The sequence below is a fragment of the Octopus sinensis genome, linkage group LG6 (genome assembly GCF_006345805.1).
Source record: "Octopus sinensis linkage group LG6, ASM634580v1, whole genome shotgun sequence".
In the NCBI taxonomy this organism is placed as follows: Eukaryota; Metazoa; Mollusca; class Cephalopoda; order Octopoda; family Octopodidae; genus Octopus; species Octopus sinensis.
Window position 1 is genome coordinate 92,625,111 of NC_043002.1, and position 19,707 is coordinate 92,644,817.

Genomic DNA, 19,707 nt, shown 5'->3' on the forward strand with positions numbered 1-19,707 from the left:
ATTATTTCTCCTCCAGATTGTTTCCTTAACCTATTATTGAAATAATAATTTAGAAAACATTGGTTTTTATGTTCATAGTTCCATATTGAATGGTAAGGAACTGTCCACAGTGTGAAATGGGAAATTCAAATGTGATAATTGGATTTCAGATGTACAAATGGAGCTTCGGATGTGAGGAGGTAACTTTAAATGTATAATGGTAGATTTTAATTGTGCTTAGAGAAGTTCAATCGTATAAAAATATAAAAGGTTTTTGAATGTGTAATGATACGTTCAAATGTATTCAGAGGAGCTTCGAATGTACCGGCTTTGAGGAGATTGCGATAACAATGTTGTTGTTGCTTTTTATTCTGAAGTTTTAGTAGAGACATGACTGTATATTAAAGAAGTGTACTTAGCAACTACGTAGTTTTGTGTTCAACCCCAAAAGCGTTGTTTTTTGGACATGTGTGTTTTAACATGCCTTTGTGATTACTGACGGAGTAGGCCTCTGTATTTGGTCATGAGTGATAGACCAAATTCCTTTCCTGGTTTAGCACCAGCACCCAGCACTTAGGTTCTTAGTTGAGTTGTCTGTTCCAAATACTGGGAACGATGTCACCGGTTCGTAGATAATATCCTCCCTTCTGCCCACGAGTCTCGGAAACCCTAAAAAAGGGGTCTTGAGTTCTGGTCTTCTTCCTCTGACTAAATCTTAAAGAAATCGACTCTGGCTGAGTGTACCTTTGATCCAGAGTGTTCCAAGCGTTATTTTCTTGTTCCTTTTTATTTTTATTTTCTCGTCTTCTGCATAAGAACCACAAAGTTCCAATGTGTCCTTTTGTGTGACATTTGGAAGTGATTGGAAGAAAGTTTAGCTACTAATTCTAGCATATCGAGTGTCCAAGTATATTTCTTTATTGCCCACAAGGGGCTAAACATAGAGAGAACAAACAAGGACAGACAAAGGGATTAAGTCGATTACATCGACCCCCAGTGCGAAACTGGTACTTTATTTATCGACCCCGAGAGGATGAAAGGCAAAGTCGACCCCGGCGGAATTTGAACTCAGAACGTAACGACAGACGAAATACCGCTAAGCATTTCGCCCGGCGCGCTAACGGTTCTGCCAGCTCGCCGCCCTATCGAGCGTCCAAGTAGATTGACTCGGTGGACCTTGGATAACAACGTTCTTCACAAGGGTTTGTTTATCATCTGAAAGAATCCTGATACGTGATTCCTTAATACCATGTTCTTAATTTATAATTCATCTGCATTAATTAATACGTTAAAGGTTAAAGAAGTTGTCACAGAATCCTTTAAAATTTATGACAATTATTAGGTTAAGTTTTGACATTTTATTATGAAATATGTCTTTAAAAAAGTCATAGCTGTCACTTAAACGCTTTCAGGCTCTTCATAGTAGACAATGCAGTCTGCAACACATTACTTAAATACTTCTGCAATGAGCGGACTAAGCTTGTTTTCAAAGGAAAGCCAGAAAAGAATATTGATTCTTTATTCTTCTCCCAAGTTTTTCTTTTCATTCCAGCTATTCTTAGCTTACATATTGAAATTATGTTGAATAATTTGTCTTCTGTATCAAAAATCTCTGAAAGCCATTTAAGAGCGTGACCAAGATGAAACAGATCAATAACAATGCACATGTATTTCTTTTAACTGTTCAACATTTCTGTAAAACCCCGGGGACATATCTTGTTACCTACGCGTGAAAAGAACTATTTAGGGTATTCCAGCTCTTTGGTAATATGTAATTAGATGGCAAAAGCGACAAATAGCTAGTTACTGCAAAGGATTACGTTCGTCAACCTCAACAAGTTCGCAGAATTCCACAGCTACTCTCTTTCCAAATGTCTGGAAAATGTCGACGCAGCCATGTGTGTGTTTGTGTGGTTAAGGTGCTCGTTTTGCGACTACATGGTTACGGGTTCAGTTTCACTGCGCGGCAACTTAGGCGAGTGTCTTCTACTGTAGCCCTGGGCCGACCAATATCTTGTGAGTGAATTTGGTAGGTGGAAACTGTGTGGAATCCCGTTGCATATGTGTGTATGTATGGTTGTATGAATGTGTATGTTTTTAGTTTGTGTTTGTCTTTCCGCCACCGCGTGACATATCGGTGTTGGTTTGTTTATGTCTCTGTAAGCTAGCAGTCCAATAATAATGACCGATAAAATAAGTACCAGACTTTACAAAGAAACGAACTGGGAGGAATTTATTCGCCTAATCCAATCAAGGCAGTGATCCAGCTTGGCCACAGTCCAATGAGTGGAACAAGTAAAATATAAAAAGATAAAAGAACACCTTGAAAGTATAATATGATTAAATGGATTCTTACAAAATCGTTAGAATTATTTAGCAATTATCTTTTTTCAGCATGAGCCATTTTCATCATATTATATGTTATAAAAACTCTGCACTTGCTTATGTATGGGATGGATGGAAGCACTCCGTCGGTTACGACGACGAGGGTTCCGGTTGATCCGATCAACGGAACAGCCTGCTCGTGAAATTAACGTGTAAGTGGCTGAGCACTCCACAGACACGTGTACCCTTAACGTAGTTCTCGGGGATATTCAGCGTGACACAGAGAGTGACAAGGCCGGCCCTTTGAAATACAAGTACAACAGAAACAGGAAGTAAGAGTGAGAGAAAGTTGTGGTGAAAGAGTACAGCAGGGATCACCACCATCCCCTGCCGGAGCCTCGTGGAGCTTTAGGTGTTTTCGCCCGATAAACACTCACAACGCCCGGTCTGGGAATCGAAACCGCGATCCGACGACCGCGAGTCCGCTGCCCTAACCACTGGGCCATTGCGCCTCCTGCTTATGTATTATGTACGTCTTTCAACAGTAACAAATTTTGTACTCACCTGTAGTTATAATCAAGTAGGCATACCTGGAACACAATGACTTCAACAGCATTTTAAAAGTGCCTTGCACAAAAATCAAATAAACAGCTTGCAGTAATAACATTCGTTCCATTCAGTAAGTTTCAGGTTTTGGATAAACACGTCTTAGTGTTTACCTGTAGTATATACTGGTGGAGGCGCAATGGCCCGGTGGTTAGGGCAGCGGACTCGCGGTCGTAGGATCGCGGTTTCGATTCCCAGACCGGGCGTTGTGAGTGTTTATTGAGCGAAAACTACCTAAAGCTCTACGAGGCTCCGGCAGGGGATGGTGGTGATCCCTGCTGTACTCTTTCACCACAACTTCCCCTCACTCTTACTTCCTGTTTCTGTTGTACCTGTATTTCAAAGGGCCGGCCTTGTCACTCTCTGTGTCACGCTGAATATCCCCGAGAACTACGTTAAGGGTACACGTGTCTGTGGAGTGCTCAGCCACTTACACGTTAATTTCACGAGCAGGATGTTCCGTTGATTCGGATCAACCGGAACCCTCGTCGTCGTAACCGACGGAGTGCTTCCTTCCTTCCAGTATATACTGACACATAATTGAGATGAAAGGCTGACATCTTGTTCAGACGGCCATTGCTGGCTTGCTCTGGTTTCTGGTGATTCATTGTTATGGCTGTAAATGTCTGCTAAGTCATGTCGAACTCCTTCTTTAGAATGAAAATATGTTTAAATTATCAAGAAATATTCTCTTCCAGTTATATCTGAGCATGAAATGCTGCTGTCGTCGGAGATGAAACTTTGACTTCTTGAATGTTCTATAGCACATTCTCCTTTAAAGGATACAGTGGGAAAATATGCTCAACTAGAAGAAAACAATTGCTCACAAGCGATAAGTCTTATCATCGTATTTTCTCGTGCATAAGGCACAAATGTGGCTGTATAGGAAAAAGTTTGCTTCCTAACCACATGTTTACGGGTTCAATCTCACTGAGTGGAACCTTGGCCATGTGTATTCTGCTATAGCTCCAGGCTGTCCAAGGCCTTGTGAGTAGATTTGGTAGGTGATGTGTTTGTGTGTGTGTCTTTGAATTTATGTGTCCAACCGTCATTGCTTGACAACAGCCGTTGGTTTCTTTACGCCCCCGTAACTTAAGGGTTCAGCAAAAAAGACCGATAGAATTAAGTACCAGGCTTCAAAAAAGAAATAAGTACTGCGTTCGATACATTTTACTAAAACCCTTCAAGGCGGTGCCCCAGCATGGCTTCAATCCAATAATTGAAGCAAATAAAATATACAAGATAAAAATATAAGTCCTCGTATTTCACACATGATTTTAGCTGAAAAACTGTGATACGATCTTATACATGGGGTGAAGCTAAAACTATGAAGGGCAAAAAATCTGGTACGAAGATTTAACACAAAATTAAGGTTGCGGTTTATACTCGAGTAAATAAAGTACGTTTATTCTCCTAATAGTTACAGTCATTGGGCTGCAGTCATACTAGGCTGTAGTCACATTTCAAGTGTTGGTCGATCATATCGGTTTCAAATTTTTGGCACAAGGCCAGCAGTTTTGGTGGTGGAGCAAAGTCGATTAAATCGACCCCAATGCTCTACGGGTATTTCTTTTATCAACCCTCGAAAGGATGAAAGGCAAAGCAAACCTAGGCGGAATTTGAACTCAGACCGTCCAGCACCATTTCTTATTTCAGTCTGTTACTTATTTCATCAAAATGATATGTCACTGCATCCTCTTTCTGTTTTGTTTCAACGGTTGAAATCTCTCACTCGCAATGTCTTCTATATTATACTCTGGTAGAAAAGTTGCTTCTTTTTCCACTTTATGACTCTTTAACAGCAATTGCGAAAGACTTGAAGGAAGAGGAGGAATATTCATTTGCCTGGGATATGGTAAGATCTACTCCGAAGGAGCAGTTTTCGGCAATACACCAGAGCTGATAATAATCTCTAACATATACACACGGCCACGAATTTGCGGAATAGGTTAGTCGATGAAATAAAACCTAGTTCTTGATTAATACTTTACTCTTTAAAATAGTCATCTATGTATCATATAGATTGTCGATAGGCCGGTTACTGAAGTATTTGTCCTGAGATAGCATCATTTGTGGATGTGTTAAAAACGCAATAAATATTAGAGGGAAACGAAAATTTATCCCAGCAGCGGACAACGAGAATACCAGAAGACTTTCAGCCATTTTTGACCTTTTCAATAGCGCGTACACACAGTCAACCACATGCTTGGACGAAATTTCGTCGCCTCTCTTATAGGAACAAGTGAAAAAAACATTCACTGGTGATGACTAGCCACCCGACTGAATAAAGATCCAGTATACGCAACTGAGTCAGAATTAAATTAAAATAGTCATTTGTGTTTCATACATAAAGTATACACACAATCGATGGCCTATCAAAGTGTGCATACTTTAAGTATGATATATAAATACGTATTTTAGTTTAATATTGCCTCAGTTGCGTTTACCATGCGTTATTCTTTATTCAATTGATGGATAAAAGACAAAGTTGAGCTCTGTAGAATTTTAATTCAGAACGTAAAACACCGGGAGCATAATAATGACCTTGCTTCCTGTCCTTTTATTTCACCTTTTCAATTATTGTTTGTTTTTTATATATTTTTATTCAAAATTTTTGTTTTCAGTCTACCTTTCTGACAACCAACATTTTAGAAATATTTCTAAATAGTTTCTCCAAACGCCATTTCACCCATTTAACGAAGAAAATTCTACGTCCTCGATCAACTGGGTAGAAATAGCAGCAAATATCCCTCAAATTACATTCTACCACTTTAATTTTAAAGGAAGTTTACATTGAATAATTCAGACCTAGATATACAGAGAAAAACGATCGTCTGTATTCGTCGTATATATTGCTAGATCGTCTGTATTCATCGGTTTATCTATTGCCTTAGGGATAAACTTAGGGATAAACTAAGGGTTAACAGGAAGTAGAGTAACAACATTCTCTAGTCTCCTCCCAAATTTTCGTTCTCTCAATCAGTTTACAGCATTTTTGGAACCTTCCAAACCAGAAGTTTTTTTGTCACTTAAAAGCAGCAGCCATATTGGCTGTTGCTATAGTCGACAGTTTCATTGTTTTATGATTTAAACTTATTCCCCAATAAATAAATAAATGGCAAGCAAAGAGAATCAGGAATGAAAAATATGATACAAAAGGTAGACTAGAAAGGAATTTTTAATTTTTTTGTGCGGGTGTAATTATCGTAAAATATATAAAATATTTATGTGTGTTAGGTAATGGCGGATAACGGCAGTGACTTCATGAAAAAAATAACCTAATTCGAGTTGAAAACTAAGAATATATAGATATACATAAATATATAAAAGAGAGAGGTAACTTTATTGCATAAATATATTTAAAGTTTAATCTGCAAAAAAGAAAAGGGAAACATTTTTTTTTAACTTTTGAAGTAGAGACAATGGACTATTACTCCCTTTCCGAAACCCATATAAAATGTTTGTGTTTTATATTCATTTAAGTTTGTCATATTTTGAATAATTGACTCTATTATTTATTATATCCAATAATTTTGAGACAAAATTGTTTTCTTTCAAACGAATAATTTCCTTTGTCGAAACCAATGCTCATAATAATCCTTTCTACAATAAGCACAAGGTCTGAAATTTTTGGTGCAGGGGTGGAGGAAGAGCGACCTCGAAAGGATGAAACGTGAAGTCGAGGGAATTTGAACTCGAAATGCAAAGATAGACAAAATGCCGCTAAGCATTTTACCTGGTGTGCTAACGACTCGACCAGCTGGCCGCTTTATTATTATTATTATTATTATTATTATTATTATTATTATTATTATTATTATATTATTATTATTATTATTATTATTATCATCATCATTATCATTATTATTATCATCATTATCATTATTATTACCATTATTATTATTATTATTATTATTATTATTATTATTACCATTATTATTATTATTATTATTATTATTATTATTATTATAGAGTGAGAGAGCAGTGCATGCCATCAAAGTGACACTGGGGGAAAATATACGAAGCCCAGTATACCCATTATGACTACCCGTCTGATAAGGGTACACTAGGAGCATGCATCACAACCATATGTGAACGACGTGGTGATCTCATATCAAGATAAACAGTGCATGACCTTGCAGGTGGGGCCCAGTTAGAATTTTCTACTGGTCGAGTAACCCATCTCGTTCAAAAGGTCCCTGAATAAGGGTTGTTTAAGGATGATGAACAAAACACCCATGTTTCCAGAGGTGAATTATTCAAACCACAAAGAATCCCTCTCAACACATGGCTATGATGCTCCCCCACTACTTCTGCTCGTGATCAGAGATGCACATGTCGTCAGCCACTAAGGGACATGGTCAATTGGTTATGGTCAAACAATTGACAAGCAAATCTGTGCTACTGAGCAGAATATTTGCTGTAGCCCATCTTTTATACCAAGACAAAACATTGTACATGTTAGCACTTTCAATCAGTTAAGATCAGGAGCCATGCGAGCCACTGCCTGGTACTGCATCAGGGCATTTATTATTGTTGAGTGAGAGAGCAGTTCATGCCATCAAAGTGACACTGGGGTAAAATATACGAAGCCCAATATACCCATCATGACTACCCGTCTGATAAAGGTACACCAGCCACATGCATCACAACCATATGTGCGCGACATGGTGATCTCATATCAAGATAAACAGCACATGACCTTGCAGGTGGGGCCCAGTTAGAATTTTCTTCAGGTTGAGTAGCCCATCCCGCTCAAACGGTCCCTGAATAAGGGTTGTTTAAGGATGTTGAAAGAACCACCCATGTTTCCAGAGGTGAATTATTCAAACCCCAAAGAATCCCTCACAACACATGGCTATGATGCTCCCCCACTACTTCTGCTCGTGATCAGAGATGCACATATCGTCAGCCACTAAGGGACATGCTCAACTGGTTATGGTCAAACCACTGACAAGCAAATCTGTGGTACTGAGCAGAATATTTGCTGTAGCCCATCTTTTATACCAAGACAAAACAATGTACATGATAACACTTCCAATCAGTTAAGATCAGAAGCCATGAGGGCCACTGTCTGGTACTGCATCTATTATCATTATTATTATTATTATTATTATTATTATTATTATTATTATTACTACTACTACTACTACTACTAACAACAACAACAGCAACAACAACAACAACAACAACAACAACAATAATAATAATAATAATAATAATAATAATAATAACAATAATAATAATAATGGCTTCAAATTTTGCCACAAGTGCAGTAATTTTCGGAGAGGGATGGGTCGATTACATCGACCCCTGTGTTCAATTGGCACTTATATTATCGATTCCGAAAGGATAAAAGGCAAAGTCAACCTCGCTGGAATTTGAACTCAGAACGCAGCGACGGGCGAAATACCGCTAAGCATTTCGACCAGCATGCTAGTGATTTTGCCAACTCGCCACTGTAATAATGATGATAATAATAATAACAACAACAACAACAACAGCAATAATACTAATGATGATGATGATGATGATGATGATGATGATGATGATGATGATGATAACAACAGCAGCAACAACAACAACAGTATCAAGGACCACAGTAATAATAATGCCTTTCAACTATAGGCACAAGGCTTCTAATTTTGTGGAAGAGGGTAGTCGATTGAATCTCACTACTTATTTTCTTCGACCCCGAGAGCACGAAAGGCAAAGCCGACCTTGGTTTCGTTCTCAATTCCACTTCTCGGCATCCAGGGCAAATGTCTCCGACTTTAGCCCGGGGTCGGTCATCGCCTTGTAAATTAATTTGGCGGGCAGAGACTGTGTTGAAGCCCATTGTGCTTAGACAGACTCACACATCGCTTGATAAACGCTAAATACGCGGTTCGGGGGGAAAAGACACTGACAGGGTAAGTATACCAGGCTTAAAAAGTGAAAAACAAGTACTGGTGCCTTCAGTGTGGTGCCCAAGCATGGCCACAGCCCAATGAATAAAATACAAATAAAAGATATGTGCATTTATGTCTTTGAGTGCGTGTGTGTGTGTGTGTGTGTGTGTGTGTGTGTGTGTGTGTGCGTGCGTGTGCACGGGGTGGGGGTAGCCAGCGCTTGTGTCAGTCTTTAAATCCTATTTAAATGGATGTATTGTAAGAGCGCCGTAATACTGCGATATTCGTCCCGAAAAAGCCTCTTGTGTTGACGTTTAGTGCATAGAAGCATAGAGATATCTCCACCGATGCTGGATGGTCCTCATCTGCTAGCTGTATCTCTATACGTCTTTGCGCTAAACGTCTACACAAGAGGCTTTCTCGGGACGAATATCGCAGTATTACGGCGCACTTACAGTGCATCCGCATAAAATAAGATTTAAAGACTACCATTTGGTAATAATGCTGTCCATCTATCTATCTATCTATCTATCTATCTGTATGTGTATTTGTATGTATGTATGTATGTATGTATGTATGTATGTATGTATGTATGTATGTATGTATGTATGTATTGATTGATTGATTGATTGGTTGGCCTTTTGGATAAATGTTGCACATTAATCTGTAAAAAAATCCAATTTTTTTTCTTACAGTTTCTTTCTATATTTAACCAATCAGCAACATTATCATAAGACTACGATGAACCCGATATAGCAATTAACCAATCGCAACTGCTGTATTATGTGGCTGAAAACCAAGACGCCCTGAGAGAAGCTATCCAATTTCCGTCAAACTTTTTTCGTAATCCATGTCATTCCTTCGGTAAAAAAAAAAAAAAAAATTAAAAGAGAAAAATAGGAAAGAAAATGCGATTTTATTGCATTTAATAACGACGGCCAAAATCAATATTTCGATATCACAACAAAGTGGCTGATCGATTGCAAACTATCGCCGCAACTACGATGAGGCTGGGAATTTTCTTGAAGTTCATACCGTATAGCCACCTGAATAATCTGTCGCCTCAACGAACCTATAGCGAATATAATTTCTGTAATTAGCATAACATAAATTTATTCCCTTCTGTTACGCATTATTATTGTGAAAGTTTAATGAAGAAAAAATTAAGAGTAATACACACCGTACTCCAAACTTAAGCGAGAATAATCACCGTAATTGATAGCATATAAGAAGCACCTTTTTATTTCCAAAATGTTTCTCAAAAAAATCATCCCAATTTCTATATGCGACACTGTTTTAAATATCAAAATTGATTAGGCGGTGAGCTGGCAGAAACGTTAGCACGCCGGGCGAAATGCGTAGCCGTATTTCATCTGTCGTTACGTTCTGAGTTCAAATTCCGCCGAGGTCGACTTTGCCTTTCATCCTTTCGAGGTCGATAAATTAAGTACCATTTACGCACTGAGGTCGATGTAATCGACTTAATCCGTTTGTCTGTCCTTGTTTGTCCCCTCTATGTTTAACCCCTTGTGGGTAGTAAAGAAATATATATTGGTTTCAAATTTTGACATAAGGCCAGCAATTTAGGGAGTAGGGTAAGTTGATTACATCGACCCCGATGTGCAACTTGTACTTATTTTATCGACCTCGAGAGAATGAAGGTAAAGTCAACCTCGAGGGGATTTGAACTCAGAACATGAAGACGGACGAAATGCCGCTAAGCATTTTGCCCGGTGTGCTAACGATTCTTATTTCTTTATTGCCCACAGGGGGCTAAACATAGAGGGGACAAACAAGGACAGACAAAGGAATTAAGTCGATTACATCGACCCCATTGCGTAACTGGTACTTATTTTATCGACCCCGAAAGGATGAAAGGCAAAGTCGCCCTCGGCGGAATTTGAACTCAGAACGTAACGGCAGACGAAATACCTATTTCTTTACTACCCACAAGGGGCTAAACATAGAGGGGACAAGCAAGGACAGACATAGGTATTAAGTCGATTACATCGACCCCAGTGCGTAACTGGTACTTAATTTATCGACCCCTAAAGGATGAAAGGCAAAGTCGACCTCGGCGGAATTTGAACTCACAACGTAACGGCAGACGAAATACTGCTAAGCATTTTGCCCGGCGTGCTAATGATTCTGCCAGCTCGCCGCCTTCATAAATATTAGATGCTATATTACATGCTATGACATAAGTACCAGCTGAATACGGGTGGAGGTCTATTTGATCGACTTACCCCCTCCCCCGAAATTGCTGGCCTTCTACCAACATTTGAAATTAATATTATTTGCTTTAGTTAATGCACTAAAGAGTTTGTTTCCTGAATGTGCGCTGCTGAAATTGGCGTGCGACTATGACCGTGTGTGTTTCATGCTATCAAATACTCTGTGTGTATGTGTGTGCCTTTCATTCTTTCAGGGCCGATAAATAAAGTACCAGTGAAACATTGGAGTCGACGTAATCGACTACTACCCTTCTCCAAAAATGTTGCCATTGTGGAAAAATTTGAAACTATTATTATTATTATTATTATTATTATTATTATTGAATAGGCAGAATCGCTAAGCACGCCGATAAAATGTTTAGCAGCACATAGCCCGTCTTTACGCTCTGATTTCAAATTCCGCCGTGGTCGACTTTGGCTTTCATCCTTTGGGAGTCGATAAATTAGGTACCAGTGAAACACTGGGGTCGACGTAATCGACTAGTTCTCTTCTCACGAAATTTCAGGCCTTGTGCCTTTAGTAAAGAGGATTATTATTATTATTATTATTATTATTATTATTATTATTATTATTATTATTACCGTTATTATTATTATTGTTGTTGTTATTATTATTATTATTATTATTATTATTATTATTATTATTATTACTATTATTATTATTATTATTATTATTATTATTATTATTATTATATTATTATTATTATTATTATTACCGTTGTTATTATTATTGTTGTTGTTATTATTATTATTATTATTATTATTATTATTATTATTATCATTATTAGCGTTACTTAGCGGTTCGGCTACCGTTACTTAGCGGTTCGGCAAAGGAGACCGATAGAATAAGTACTGGGCTTACAAAAGAATAAGTCCCGGGGTCGATTTGCTCGACTAAAGGCGGTGCTCCAGCATGGCCGCAGTCAAATGACTGAAACAAGTAAAAGAGTAAAAGAGTAAAAGAGTAAAAGAGTAAAAGAGTAATTATCATTATCATCATCATATATACGACGGGCTCCTTTTTCAGTTTCAGTCTACCAAATCCACTCACAAGACTTTGGTCGGCTCGAGATTATAGTGGACGACACTTGGCCAAGGTGCCACGCAGTGGGACTGAACCCGAATCTATATGGTTAGGAAGCAAGCTCCCTACCAGGCGGAATTCCTTTACTAATGGACTAATAGACCTTCTCGACCAGGGCGATCTAGGGCTAAACAGTAATACATGCATCATATTGATAATGCTTTACGATATAATCTATAGCATTATTCCAGCTTCAGTTTAATTTGGAACACGCAATAGTGGAGATTGGACAGCTTTCTCCCAGGGCGAGTTGTCTGCAGACCATATAATAAGGCAATTATGGTTGACTAATTGCTCTGTTGGAGCTATGGTACTCTCGTAGCAATGACATTGTTTGTTTAAATCTATGACTTTTTCGTGCAACTTTTATCGATGTGCACAATCAGTTTTAGGATATTTATAATGTAAGGCGGCGAGCTGGCAGACACGTTAGCGCGCCGGGCGAAATGCTTAGCGGTATTTCGTCTGTCGTTACGTTCTGAGTTCAAATTCCGCCGAGGTCAACTTTGCCTTTCATCCTTTCGAGGTCGATAAATTAAGTACCAGTTACGCACTGGGGTCGATGTAATCGACATAATACCTATGTCTGTCCTTGTTTGTCCCCTCTGTGTTTAGCCCCTTGTGGGTAATAAAGAAATAGAAATAGGTATTTCGTCTGTCGTTACGTTCTGAGTTCAAATTCCGCCGAGGTCAACTTTGCTTTTCATCCTTTCGAGGTCGATAAATAAAGTACCAGTTTCGCACTGGGGGCGATATAATCGACTCAATCCCTTCGTCCGTCCTTGTTTGTCCCCTCTACGTTTAGCACCTTCTGGGCAGTAAAGAAATAGATATTTATAATGGGCATTGCTGCATGGTTAAGAATAGACATAGGCATAATTGAGTGGTGAAGAAGCTCGCTTTGCAAGCCTGCCGTTCCGAGTTCAGTCCCATTGCACGGCACTTTGGGCAACTACCTTTTCCGAGCTGACATCTTGTGTGTGTATCTGGTAGATGTGAACTGTATGGGAGGCCGAAGTGAGTGTCGATGCTTGTCCAACCAACACCTCTTGACAACCGATGCTGGTTTATATTTGTCTCCGTGGCTGGGCAAAAGACACTAGTAGAATAAGTACCAAAGAAAAATAAATACTGGGGTCGATCTATTAGACGAAATTCTTCAAGGTGGTGCAACATTATGGCCATAATCCATAAAAGATACAAGGATATTTCAATAATTATCAGGTATGAATTAGGTTGTTGCACGACCAGCAAATAAGATTATATACAGCCCAAGTTCCAACAGGTGTAATGTAGGTGGCTATTTGACAGAGTTGTTTAAATGTCATATAGAATGTCTCCGAGTGCTACGTGTTCAAATCCGGTCGAGATCAGCTCTGCCTCTTATACTTTTGGGATCGTTAAATAAACTACAGGAATGGTTGCGTGGTAAGTAGCTTGTTTACCAACCACATGGTTCTGGTTTCAGTCTCACTGCGTCGCACCTTGGGCAAGTGTCTTCTACTATAGCCGTGGGCCGGCCAAAGCCTTGTGAGTGGATTTGGTAGACGGAAACTGAAAGAAACCCGTCGTATATATATACATATATATATGTGTGTGTGTGTGTGTGTGTTTGTGCCCCCCAACATCGCTTGACAACAGATGCTGGTGTGTTTACGTTATATTTATATATACGGGATGAGCGCGCGCGTGTGTGTTTCTGCCTATCTATCTCTTTTTTTTCTATTATATTTCGCCCTTCTTGCAACCTATTTTAATCAATATTTCCGATTGTCCAACCGTAACATCTGGAGGCCAGTCTCTGAGACCCGTTTAATTCAGTTGGATGATGTCCAGCCTGAACATCCGTAGGTCAATAATTATCAGGATAGTGTGACTAAGATCGAGAGAGATGGCAGCACCTCTGTTGTCTCGATGCTGGAACGTGCATGCGCGTGTTGTTATATCTGTCAGTCGAGTTGCTTTTTCCTGGATAAGGTTTAGGATGTTTATGTGTATACAACTGCCACGACGATCGTAAGGTCGGGAGTTCAATTCCAGGTGGCACGTTGTGTTCTTAAGCAAGACACTTTATTTCACGTTACTCCAGTCCACTCAGCAGGCAAAAATGAGTTGTACCTGCATTTCAAAGGGCCAGCTTTGTCACATTCTGTGTCACGCTGAATCTCTCTGAAAACTACGTTAAGGTTACGCGTGTCTGTGGACCGCTCAGTCACTTGGACGTTTATTTCACGAGCAGGCAGTTCCGTTGATCGGATCAACTAGAACCCTCGTCATCGTAACCGACGGAATGCCAGTTAACAACCGTAGCTCTGTCTCAAACATCGGAACAATGCTACCTCGAATGTCCTTCTAATAGATCAATGTGTCTGAAAGTAAGAAGATTAATATGGTTGATGTCCAGCCAGAATATACAGAGAAATCGGTAGAGTGCCAGACTAGTGACCTTGATTTGGATGTTGACCAATTTAAATACACGTATGTCAATGTCTGCTAGTGTATTTAAGTTGGACAACATCCAATTAAGGATCATTAGTCTGGGAACCTACTTACGTATGTCAATATCTGTACCTGCTCCTGAGTTTGGCTTTGTCGTGGCGCGGAAGCTTGCGTATTCCGTAGATCCGAGAGAACCTTACCGCATCTAGCTTTGCTCCCGGGAAGGCCACTCTAGGCGAGCCGGTTTCCTAGAAAGATTTCAGATTAACGGCGACCCGTGGCGCGTCTGCTTGTCGCTTAGATAGCAGCCTCAGCATCCGACTATTCTACGGAGGACCAACATCTCGCCCGGAAGAACATTCAGAATGTTACCACACCAACCAGAAGAAACCGGGCTGCTCAACATCGGAACGGACTTCTGCATGCTCCCGATTAATGAGAAATATACAGCGAGACTGGCACTGGACCGCCAACGATGGATAAGGGGATATAGTGGACCTGGTCTGCTCTATGGACGATGCCGTCCATCGAGCAAAAGCATAAGCATAAGCAGAACAATGTGAAAGAACGTGAACAGGAAGCGACCCATGGATCTGCTCCAAATACTTTCTACTGAGAGAACGTTACCGTCTGGAGCTTTGCCCCTAGGAGGGCCAGTCTAGGCGGGCCAGTAGCGAGAGGTAGTGTTGAAGAATGCAATCTGTTTCACGTACGTATAAGGCGGCAAGCTGGCAGAATCGTTACTACGCCAGACAAAATACTAAACGGCATTTCGTCCCTCTTTACGTTCTGAGTGCAAATTCTGCCTACGTCATCGTCTCGGGGTCGATAAAATAAGCACCAGTTGAGCACTGGGTTCGATGTAATGGACTTACTCACTTCCCCTGAACTTGCTCGCCTTGTGCGAAAATGTGTTATAGGTACCACCAAAATTATTTTGCCCCCTTGATTTCAACATGACTTACATCAAATAACCAAATAAGAATGTATTTTATAGACTTGACGGAACGAAAACAAAGAAATGGACACAAGAAGCAGACATATTACCCGTGCAGCCATCGGAACGAAGGGATATGAGCCACTGAATGTTTCTTGGTTTCGGATCATCAGATGTCTATTGAACCTAATTTAGCGGACAAATTTACTGGTTTTGCAGCTTTAGCTATGTACTCTAACCTCCAGATTGGGTGATTAAAGGGTGACTTATCTCCAATTTCACGCGCGCGCACACACACACACACACACACACACACACACACACACAACACATACGTACATATACACACACTAACACACAAACACACAGACGCACGCACACGCACACACACTAACACATAAACACAGACACAGACGAATACACACACACAGACTCACACACATGTTATATATGGTCTGATCAATAAGTATCCGGACTGTTGCCATAGTGACGAAGCTAAAGTACGCAGAGTAAAGCCGCTTGGTACAGAATGATTTTGAACTCTGCTGTGCATACGCACCAAGTTTTAACGTTGTAGCTCAATTCCGCTGTTTACAGCAGTGCTTGGAAGTAACGTGTGTAGCGTGTGTTCGTCGCATTAACCATGACACATCTGAAAACTCACGGATGGTGATTCGACGATTTCCCATCACAGCTGCACGCACATCCGCTATGCCTTTCTCAGTTCTGCTGGTTGCGGGTCTCCCAAAGCATTTGTCAATATCGACGTTTCCTCGGCCATCTTGGAAACATGTGAACCACCCGTACACTCGTGTGCGACTCATACACTCCTCTCCATACACTTTCTGCAACTTTGCGTAGGCCTCTGAGCAAGTATCGTCATGACAATTTTCTCTGTAATGGTCAATGCGACGATCACGCGTTACACACGTTACTTCGAAGCACTGCTGTAAATAGCGAAAGTGAGCTGAGGTCAAGGTCAATCTGTGCGAAGCGGCTTCACTTTGTGTACTCTAGCCTCGTTACTATGGCAACAGTCTTGATACATATTGATCAGACCTCGTGTGTGTGTATATATATATATATAATATATATATATATATGTGTGTGTGTGTGTGTGTGTGTGTGTGTTGTATATATATATATACTCTCATATTATGTAACGAACGCATGCATATAATCAGAAACACACAGACACACACATGCACATAGCAACAGATACAAAAACGGACGGAGATACACACACACTGGTATCAATAGACCAACTTGACACTTATGCAATTTTGTCAACTGTTATCTTTTCCTCCTTTCCTCCTCCTTCTCCTTTTTCTCCTCCCCTCTAATTTTATCTTCATTCTTCTCCCCCTTCCTCTACCCTCTCCTCCATCGCAACTTCTGATAAGAAGGAGTAAAGTTGATAAACACGATAGAAGTGACAGTTATTAGTGTCGAAATAATTACCAGAACTAATTTAAATATTTCAAGAATAATCATGGTCAGGTTGAGGTGGCGCATGAAGGACGAAATATATACATAAATAAATACATATAAATAAATAAATAAATAAATATAAATAGATAAATAAATAAATAAACGCTGATATCTAACCAAGACAGGAAAAACGACACATTTTATGGGCCGGGTTTAGTGCCAATCTCTCCTCAGCCTTTCCAATAACCAGGTGGAACTTTATTTTGTCAGCCCTTCAAGGTCGTAAGGCGAAGTCAACCTTTACATAACTTAAACTCAGAACTTGAAGCGCCGTAGCTATGTGTATGTGTGTGTGTGTATGTGAGTGTGTGTGAGTGTGTGTGTTTGTCTGTGTGTTTGTATGTATGTATGTATGTATGTATGTATGTATGTATGTATGTATATATGTATGTATGTATGTATGTATGTATGTATGTATGTATGTATGTATGTATGTATGTATGTATTTATGCATGCAGGCGTAGCCGTGTCGTAAGAAGCTTGCTTCCCAACCACATGTTCCGGGTTCAGTCCCACTGCGTAGCACCATGATCAAATGTCTTCTACTGTAGCCTCTGGCCGACCAAAGTCACGTGAGTAGATTTAGTCAGTCAGACAGCAAATGCTAAACAATAAATACATCGGCCAAATGTTCAATAATGAAGTGAATAATAACCTGTGGTAGTGAACTCCAAGAAGCATTTACTTCTTAATGACTTCCCTTTCGAACGAACTCGATATGAAACAATTATCTCCGATGAGATATCTTTTGTTTCTTTGTTAGAAACCAACTTTCTGATTCTAGAAAGTATGCTAATAGGTAAAAAGAAAAAAAAACACACACACACATGCACGCTCATTCTTTTATTCTTTTACTTGTTCCAGTCATTAGAATGCGACTATGTTGGGGTACCGCTGTCACTACCTCATTTTCATAATTATTCAATTGGATGTTTTCCTGAACCTTTTCAACCTAAATAGAAGAATGATGGCAGTCAACTCGTTTACCCTTTCGTGTATGATGGATAAATTGAAAACCAAGGAAGATGCTGTTTCTTACTTGCAAGAGAAGGGTGTTATCCCAATAAGAAAATTATGAACAAAAGACACTCTAGGAAGAAGATGCTCCACGAGAGAATTTACTGGTGGTGCACCCGAAGAGGGTGCAACGAGGGTGTGTTTGTCAGAAAAGATACATGGTTGGAAGGTAGCAACTTTCCTCTTAGGACTGTAATGCTTTTCAATTACTCATGGGTAAAGAAACTGACTTTAGTACACCTCACTGCACAGCTGTTGATTACAACAGCTATATTCGGGAATTTTGTGGGGAGGACCTGCTCCGCAACCCAGTTCAGATTGGCGGTCTTGGGAAGATTGTTGAGATAAACGAAACAGTCTTCTCAAGACGTAAATACAACCGAGAAAGACGCTGCCTGAGCAGTGGCTTTTCGGCGGAGTGTGTCGCGAAACCAGACATGTTTTTCTTTATGCGGTGCCATGTCAGAATCACAGGAGGCGCAATGGCCCAGTGGTTAGGGCAGCGGACTCGCGGTCGTAGGATCGCGGTTTCGATTCCCAGACCGGGCGTTGTGAGTGTTTATTGAGCGAAAACACCTAAAAGCTCCACGAGGCTCCGGCAGGGGATGGTGGTGATCCCTGCTGTACTCTTTCACTCACTACACTTTCTCTCACTCTTACTTCCTTTTCTGTTGTTACCTGTATTTCAAAGGGCCGGCTTTGTCACTCTCTGTGTCACGCTGAAATCCCCGAGAGCTACGTTAAGGGTACACGTGTCTGTGGAGTGCTCAGCCACTTACACGTTAATTTCACGAGCAGGCTGTTCCGTTGATTCGGATCAACCGGAACCCTCGTCGTCGTACACCGACGGAGTGCTTCAAGTCAGAATCCCGACACTACAAGAGGAATGCATACGTCTGTCGGTTCTTCCAGGAACCACAGTTTTCAGTGACTCGTGAAGTGCCTGCTCCCTCATTCTTGAAATTGATGGTTATGATTTTCTACATAGAGCAACTCCTAGAAAAACTCCTAGGCGCAGGAGTGGCTGTGTGGTAAGTAGCTTGTTTACCAGCCACATGGTTCCGGGTTCAGTCCCACTGCGTGCCACCTTGGGCAAGTGTCTTCTACTATAGCCTCGGGCCGACCAAAGCCTTGTGAGTGGATTTGGTAGACGGAAACTGAAAGAAGCCTGTCGTATATATGTATATATATGCGTGTGTGTGTTTATGTGTCTGCATTGCTTGACAGCCGATGCTGGTGTGTTTACATACCCGTAACTTAGCGGTTCAGCAAAAGAGGCCGATAGAATAAGTACTGGGCTTACAAAAGAATAAGTCCCGGGGTCGAGTTGCTCGATTAAAGGCGGTGCTCCAGCATGGCCGCAGTCAAATGACTGAAACAAGTAAAAGAGAGCAGTGAATATAAGGCTTCACTAACTCGAATAACGGATACACAAAAAACAACAAGTGGGAAAAAGCATCTGGGCCTGTATAAAATGAGGGACTCACAGTTCTGTGGGATCCACCGTTCTTTGGCTGACTTGTATTTCTGCTAGTTTATGTGGCTCAGGGGATACGACGATTGTAATTTGTTCGAAAAACTCCTAGAATGTACCTCAAACTTTCGCTACAAAATATATATTACTCTTTTACTCTTTTACTTGTTTCAGTCATCTGATTGCATCCATGCTGGAGCATCGCATTTAATCGAGCAAATCGACCTCAG

General features: G+C 40.3%; 1 long non-coding RNA gene across 1 annotated transcript; it reads right to left on the minus strand.

Annotated features, from left to right (window-relative positions):
- Positions 1-1,340: 1,340 nt before the first annotated feature.
- Positions 1,341-18,392, minus strand: LOC118763750. The gene is made up of 3 exons (XR_004999502.1): positions 18,312-18,392; positions 11,419-11,421; positions 1,341-1,353 (listed from the first exon to the last, which is right to left on the minus strand). It is a non-coding gene; the product is annotated as an uncharacterized LOC118763750 (long non-coding RNA).
- Between the last annotated feature and the right edge of the window lie 1,315 nt (positions 18,393-19,707).